Below are 8,564 nucleotides of genomic sequence, written 5' to 3'. Positions count from 1 at the left end.
TTTGAGATATAAAAGAGAAAAGCGAGCAGAGAGACATGGGCACCTCATACCACCAAGAAAAAAGCACCAGGAGCATAGCACGTCCTTTGGACGGGGTCACTGCACTGAAAAGCTCCTCAACCTGGGGAAGACTGATGACAAGGACCGCCCCCCAGAGCCAACAGAGAGAGAAAGCCATCTCCTGGAGCTGGCACCCTGAATTTGGACTTCTAGCCTCCCAGACTGTGAGAGAATAAATTTGTCTTTGTTAAAGCCATCCACTTGTGGTATTTCTGTCATAGCAGCACTAGATGACTAAGACAATGGGTTATGGTTGTTATTTAGCCCTGGAGACGAACTGGTTAAGAGCTCGCCTGCTAACCAAAAGGTCAGCAGTTCGAATTCACCAGCTGCTCCTTGGAAACCTTATGGGGCAGTTCTACTCTGTCCTATAGGGTCACTATGAGTTGGAATTGACTTGATGGCAACAGTTTTTTTTTGGTTGTTATTGATCTGATGCCACTCAAGCTGCTTCTGTGTCCTTCTGTGTGTCTCCACTGTACCCTGACCATGCTCCCCCCGGCCCAGTGAGGGAGTCCTCAATCCTGAGCCCCGTGTCTTCCTCAGCCTTGGTTTATACCATCGTTTTACGGAAACACTGCCTGCATTCTGATACAGGGAGCATGGGAGGCACGTTTTTGAGACCGTGAGCCCCTGGCAGTATTTTTATCCCACCATTTCTTTTGATGGTAGTTTTTTTCTGCCTATAGAGGGTACCCAGGTTGATTTCACCCTGAAACTGGAAATGAGTTCCCTTAACATTTTGTGGGTCTTGCTCCATCGCTGTTTTCAGCCTCATGCTGCTGTTGAGAAATGTGATGCTGTTCTGAGAACCTCTTTTGATGATGACTTTTCCGCCCTCAGGCAGCTTTTAGGATTTTCTTTTGGTTCCTGGTGCTTCAAAACCCGACAGTGCTGGGTATAACTGCAGGTGGGTCTTTTTCAGCCACTGTGCTAGGCCTTTTAATTGAAAACTACAATTTCTGGGAAATTACTCTTTGTTCGTTAATTTATTGGTTCTGTCTTTCTGAACCCCGAGTCAGATACTGGTTCCTTGCTTTATCCAGTTTTTCCTCCTGATTCCCATCTCTTTGTCTTTGTGTTCACTTTTCTAGTAGATTCCTCCAATTCCATCTCTCAGTTCTCCTATTGGATTTATCATGTTAGCTATATATTTTATTTCCAAATTGAGGAAGACAATACAACAGTGTTGTGCTTCCAGAACATGTCCCACACAAACTTCCACCTTCTGCTCAGCTAAACTCCTCTGCTTTGTCCCATTGTTACTGGATGAACTTTGTCCAGTCTCCCAGAGGCTCTGAGCCGCGGACTGTACTGTAAGTGGAGTGAACTTCCTAAGGCATTCATCCATTTGTTTGTTCATCCACCCACCCACCATTCATCTATCCATCCAACTATCCATCCATCCATCCATCCATCCATTCATCCATCCATCCATCCATCTATCCATCCATCCACACACCCATCCATCCACCCACCCATCCATCCAGCCACTCATCCATCCATCCAGGGCAGGTTCTTGGGTGCACTCCCTCAAGTTTCTGTCCCATCAGGTCTCAGGAAGACCCCAGGGCAGGCACTCTTGAGGTCCCTGGTGGTCTGGGACTGGGCTGGGGACCTGGTGTGGTGTGGGCGTGGTCTCAGTACCACTCAAGGGCCTAGTGGTCCCGTCTCCTTGGGCCTCTTTGGATGCAGAGGGTGGAATCTAGGCTGGGAGCCCTCTCCAAATGTCCACTGGGACTTATGGGTCAATTCTGTGTAGGTTTAAATTGCTTCTATGTTTCTATTCTGAACATTTCCACCTGCCTTGCTGGGCACTGCCTCATGTCTGAGCGATGATGAGGATAGGATGGATAAGAGATCGAGATGAAAAGCAAGAAAACATTTTCCCTTCAAACGGCAAGATGCAAGTGGATGTGCAACTCCAGGGCTCAACATTTTGGAGTGGACATTCACCTTATGGCTTTGGTGGATTGCAACTGCAAGGGACAAGGAATCTGCATTGCCAACATTTCCTTCTGTAGAGGGAGTGAGGAGCCGAGGAGACCTGCCCCCCACCCCCCGCCAGGGCTGTGGGGCCGTCGGGTAGGCCAAGCTGATAACTGACAGGTAGCAGCTGCAGCCCTGGGATGACCAGCACAGTGAGAGGCTGTGTAATTGCTCTTACTCATCCTGGACACCGTCCCTGGCCTCTGGGAGTAAGGAGTGATGGGGGTTCACTCTGCAGCCTGGTTTAGATGTGTGATGCCCTCCCCCACCATCCTCAAGGCCCCTTTTCCTGGGCAGGTGGACTTGTGACGCAGCTGACCATGCAGGCCTTGACCCCAGTGTGGTCACCGGGCCTCAGTGTGCATGTGAGGACTTCTCCGGCTGTGGCGAGGGTGGATGCCTGGGGAACTCGCACACATGGGCTCCCTAATGTGTATCACTGACTTGTTTTTTTTAAATAGCTTTATTGAGTTGCTATTTATATCTCATAAAACTTACCCGTTGGAAGTGTACGGTTCAGTAGTTCTCAGTTAGATAGAGTTACATAGGCTGTTAACATGCTTACTGCTAACTGAAAGATTGGAGGTTTGAGTCACCCACAGGCACCTCAGAAGAAAGGCCTGGCAATCTACTTCTGAAAAAGCAGCCACTGAAAACCCTGTGAAGCACAGTTCTACCCTGATGCACATGGGGTCACTATGAGTCACAGTCGACTCAACAGCAACTGATATATAGAGTTGTGCAACCATCACCACAATGTAAATTTTAGAACATTTTCATCACCCCAAAAAAGAAACCCTGTGCTCATTAGCAGTCATTCCCCAGCCTCCCTCCCCCAGCCCCAGGCAACCACTAATCCACTTTCTGTCTCTGTGGATTTGCCTATTCTGGACATTTCATATAAATGGAATCACACAATATGTGCCCTTTTGAGTTTAGGTCTTTCACTGAACGTAATGTTTTCAAGGTTAATCCATGTTGTAGCATGTATCAATACTTCATTCCTTTTTTTCTTTTTTTTTTTTTTACAAATTTGTTAAGGACATTCTTTTATTGTTGTAATTTAAGTGAAAGTTTACAATTCAAGTTAGTCTTTCATACAAAAATTTATGCATACATTGTTATGTGACCCTAATTGCTCTCCCTATACTGTGACAGCACACTCCTCCTTTCCACCCTATTTCCCATGTCCATTCAACCAGCTCCTGACCCTCTCTGCCTTCTCATCTCACCTCCGGACAGAAGCTGTCCATTTAGTCTCATGTAGCTACTTGAGCTAAGAAGCACACTCCTCATGAGTATTATTTTATGTCCCACAGTCCAGTCCAATCTTTATCTGAAGAGTTGGCCTCGGACATTGTTTTAGTTCTGGATTGATAGAGAATCCAGGGGCCATGCTTTCCGGGGTTCCTCCAGTCTCAGTCAGACCATTAAGTCTGATCTTCTTACTAGAATTTGAGTTCTGCACTCCACCTTTCTCCTGCTCTGTCAGGGACTCTGTTGTGTTCCCTGTCAGGGCCGTCATTGGTGGTAGCTGGGCATCATCTAGGTCTTCTGGTCTCAGGCTGTTGAAGTCTCTGGTTTATGTGGCCCTTTCTGTTTCTTGGGCTACTACTTTCCTTGTGTCTTTGGTGTTCTTCATTCTCCTTTACTCCAGGTAGATTGGGACCAATTGATGCATCTTAGATGGCTGCTTGCAAGCTTTTAAGACCCCAGACACCACTCACCAAAACGGGATGCAAAACATTTTCTTAATAAACTTTGCTATGCCAATTGACCTAGACGGCCCCTGAAAGCATGGTCCCTAGACCCCCGCTCCTGCTACTCTGTCCCTTGAAGTGTTTGGTTGAATTCAGGAAACTTATTAGCTTTGGTTTAGGCCAGTTGTGCTGACTTCCTCTGTAGTGTGTGCTGTCCTTCCCTTCACCTAAGATAATTCTATTTACTATCTAGTTAGTGAATAACCCTCACCCTCCCTCTCCACCTTCATAACCATCAAAGAATGTTTTCTTCTGTGTTTAAACCTTTTCTTTTGAGTTCTTATAATAGTGGTCTTATATAGTATTTGTCCTGCTGTGACTGACTAGATTCACTCAGCATAACGCCCTCCAGATTCCTTCATGTTATGTTTCATGGCTTCATCGTTGTTCTTTATCATTGCATAGCATTCCATTGTGTGAATATACCTAAATTTGTTTATCCATTTGTCCATTGATGGGCACCTAGGTTCATTCCTTTTTATAGCCAGATACTATTCTATTGTACCTTGTATTATGCACTCATCAGCTGATAGACATGTGGGTTGTTTCCACTTTTGGGCTAGTATGAGTAAAACTATTATAAACAGTGTGTACAAGGCTATGTGTGGCCAGACATGTTTTCATTCTTGGGTTGATACCTAGGAGTGAAATTGCTGGGTCATATGGTACCTTCGTGTTTAACATTTTGAGGAACTGCCAGACTGTTTTCCCTAGTGGTTGCACCATTGTACATTCCCTCTAGCAATGGATGAGGGTTCCAATTTCTCCACATCCTCACCAGCACTTGTTATTGTCTTTTTTTTTTATTCTAGCCATCCTAGTGTGTGTGAAGTGGTATCTCCTTGTGGTTTTCACTTGCATTTCCCTGATGACATACGATGTTGAACATGTTTTCATGCACTTATTGGCATACACACTCTTTCATCAGTAGAATTTACATTGCATCAACTATTTGTCAACTTCCAGGACTGTGCTGGAAATTCTGATCTGCACTTCTCCCCCAACTCCACCCCCTGACAGTTCCGATATGTCCTTTGTGGTGTCATGCTTCTCCTTCTAGCTGTTCCAGCTGCCAAATTTATAACCTTTATCTCAAGACTTTGAGATAATCATCTATCCTGGTCTGATCAGAACTCATCGATGCACTCTCATTTATTCATTCATTCATTCAACAAAGAGCTGCTGGGCTGCCACGGCGTGCCTGGTCTTTCACTAGACTTTGAGGATGGAAATACAAACTTAACGTGCACTTTGCCTCCGGGGAGCTCACAGCCGAGGGAGGGGGCCTCTGGGATGTGTGCCATGATGGTGAACACGAGTCCTAGAGAGTGGCTGCACACGCACTTGTAGACATGCACACATGTACTCACACACTGACACACGCATGCACACATACACACAGGTGTGCATGTGCGCACACTCATATGCACGCACGATTCACTGAGTCATCCCACACATCTTCACGGAGCCCGACCTACCAGTCAGGCATTGTATTGGCTCTTGGAGTGGACGTGTGGCGTAGAGTCTGACTTACTCGTGACCACAACTGCAATAAATGGCTCCAGGAAGAGCAGCCACCACTGGAAGCGGGTCCTCGGACCCTAGAGCTGCAAAAAAAGAGTTGAGGAAGCAGAGGGGCAGTGGAAGGAGGGCAGCTGGCCGGACTGGGGCTGGGCCAAGGTGGTGCTGGCGTGGCTGAGGTGTGGCTATGTCACGGTCAGATGTGGCAGGATTCTGGTGAAATTCAGAAGGGAGCATTGGCAGGATTTGGGGCCAGGGCAGGCCCCTGGGTTCTGGCTTGAGGAGCTGATGGCTAAGCTCGGGGAGGAAGCTTGGCTCTGTGAGAAGGCGATGTTATGGGCCACTGTGGGGACAGATGCCCAACAATACTGAGGTGAGCCTTCAGCAGGCAGGACTCAAAAGAACAGAGACTCCAGGCCCCCTGAAGACTCTGGGTCCCCTAAAGACTCCAGGCCCCCCAAAGACTCTAGGAAACCAGTGACTCTGGGTCTCCCAAGGACTCCAGGCCCTCTCAAAACTCCAGGCCTCCTCAAGACTCGAGGCTCCTTAAAGACTCAAGGCCCCCCTGAAGACTCTGGGTCCCTCAAAGACTCCAGGCCCCCCAAAGAATCCAGGTCCCCAAAGACTCCAGGCCCCCAATGACTCTTGGTCCCCTGAAGATTCTGGTTCCCCCAAAGACTCCAGGCCTCCTCTGGGCCCTGTAAAGAGAGAAGCTACAACATGGCTCCCACTCCTCGGGCTGGCTGGCTGCTGCATGACAGATGTGGTGGCTCTGATTTCCATTACCCATGTTCGTGGCTGAGCAGGGTTTCCCATGAATTAGTGGAGACCTAAGCCCTGGTGGTGCAGTGGCTAAATTGCTCGGTTGCTAACCGGAAGTTTTGTGGTTTAAACCCACCAGCCGCTTCTCAGGAGAAAGATGTGGCAGTGTGCTTCCGTAAACATTTACAGCTTTGGAAACCCTGTGGGACAGTTCTACTCTGTCCTACAGGGTCACTCTGAGTTGGAATAGACTTGATAGCAATGGGTTGAGGAACCTGAAAGAAAGGCCTGTTCTGATGATACTTCTGGCAGTGGAGCCCCACGTAATAGTGACAGCAGCTCCGTAGCATGTGGCACTAGCTACGTACTTCCTGTCCAGGTTTCTCACTTTCCAGAGCATTCCTTCCCTCTGATTCACACAGAGAATTAAGTCGCAGAGAATCCGGTAGCCGTGGGCTAGGTGCAACCTGGGGCCAGGCTGGGGGGTGCTGCCCACTGTCTCTGAGCCCGATTTTCCTGGGTTTAGGCGAGGTGCATGGGGGCAGGGCCTGGCCAAGGAGAAGACTGGCTGGCTCTGCTGGGCTCTGGAAGTGGCTGCAGTTTGCTGCCCAGCAGCCTGAAGGAACAGGGCAGGGCCTCGGGCATCAGAGCTGTGCCAGAAGAGATGGGGTTGGACCTTCGGGCTCTTGTCTGCATGTGTTCCCACCGAGGGTTGTGGTGCCAGGACGCCTTGTTCTGTGGGCACAAGGAAGCTACGGTGCTGGAGCAGAAGCTTTGGATCCAGCACATTGCCTGAGCAGATGTGGGTCCTGTGTTGAGGGCGCCCGGGGAGAATGGGCCCCACAGGGGTTCACCTAGCCTCTGGGGCTGCTGGCAGCAGGAGCACGAGGGAGCTGCCTGTCCCTGTTGGATAGAAGACCGAAGCCCTTCTCAGGGAGCCTGTGCCGCTCATCCCTGCCAGGTTCTCTGAAAAGCAGAGAACGTGTCAGGAGTGGCCTGGGGCGGCTTGGTGGGCATTGTCCTCCTGCCGTCCAGGCTTGTGCCCTTCGAGTCCCGTGTCAGCATAAGTTGTGGCAAAGACCCACCGTGACAAAGACCCACTTCCACCTGCAGGTCTGAGGTGCCCAGCTCCGCAGATTTCCTCATGCCCGAATGTGCGAGTGGGAGTGGAACCCCTGCCTCAAGGCCCCACCCTCCAGTGGAGGAGACACAAGGAGACCCGCTCGGCTCTCCTTTAGTCGCCCACTCTGCCTCCCACCCTGTGGGTGAGGCTCCCCATGTTCCCCATGCTGGCCCCGTGTTCCTAACCCTCAGCTGCGTCCTCCCTGTTGGTCAGCTCCCCGCATGGCTTCTAAGTGCCTTCATCCATGTTCTCGTTCTTGCTCTGGGAGTCTGAATGCCTGCAGCGGGTGAGGCCTGGCCCCACATCTGCCCTGATGCCCCGCTCTGCCTGACCATTGAGGGCTCTCGCCAGCCCAGAGCCAAAGACCCAGGACTCGCAGGTTCTCAGGCTGATGTACAGCTGAGCAGCGGGCACACAGAGGAGGGGTGTGTAGTAGGGGTGTGCAGGAGGCGCCAACCCCTGGTAACTTCACCAGTCCCCCGAAGACCGCCTCACACGTCTGCCATCTCCTTGGCAACCAGACCTGTTTCCTCTGTGGTTGTGCTCCCTGGGGACGTAACGAGGCCTATAATGTGATGGAGGCATTTCCAGGTAGCAAGAGGATGCTGTGGCCAGCCCGTGGGGCTGCGTGTGCCCAGGAGCAGAGGAATTGTAGACAAAAATTCAAGGGGAAGAGATAATGAGCATGACAGTGCACTGACCTGCATTTAGCAGAGCCCAACTCACTTCCAAGGAGGAGCTGGGAACAAAATCCAGGGATATTCATCTCCTGTTTTTATTGTTGGTTACTTAATGACCTTCGTTTGAAGTGCTGCAGCAGAGAGAGCGGTTGTCGTGGCAACGGGAGTGACGTGCGGGGATCGGTGCACAAAGCCCATCTCTGTCACGTCCAGCAATGCGTGCGGCCTCCGCTCAGATATGAGTTCATGTGAGAAATTAAACATTAACTGGAGGCCTTGGAGGCAGTGTGCACATGAGGAGGGGAGCCAATCGCCAGCGGGCCGTGGGGAGGGTGCAGGACAGTAAGCCCTGAGGAGTGTCCCAGGCCAGGGGTGCTAATCCCCAAAGAGCTCCTGTCTTGTCCCTGGAACAGCCACAGGGCACCGGCCTCGTCTGTCATCCGATGAGTTCCAGAAAGGAGGTTGTGCACGTGGGATTGTTGTAGAGGAAAAATTTGAATGTTGCTTCAAGTTAAAAGAGAGGTTTATTATGGGTTTAAAACAATTGCAATTGGGGAACTATGTAGCCCATTGAAAATGGAACCAGGTAGTCCCGGGGCAGTTTCGTTATACAAGTATTCTTATGGGGTAAGAAGAGGAAGCAAACCATAGGGAGGGCAATTACAGGAA

This window comes from Trichechus manatus, unplaced genomic scaffold (genome assembly GCF_000243295.1).
Source record: "Trichechus manatus latirostris isolate Lorelei unplaced genomic scaffold, TriManLat1.0 scaffold00008, whole genome shotgun sequence".
Lineage (NCBI taxonomy): Eukaryota > Metazoa > Chordata > Mammalia > Sirenia > Trichechidae > Trichechus > Trichechus manatus.
Note: the sequence above shows the minus strand (reverse complement) of the source record.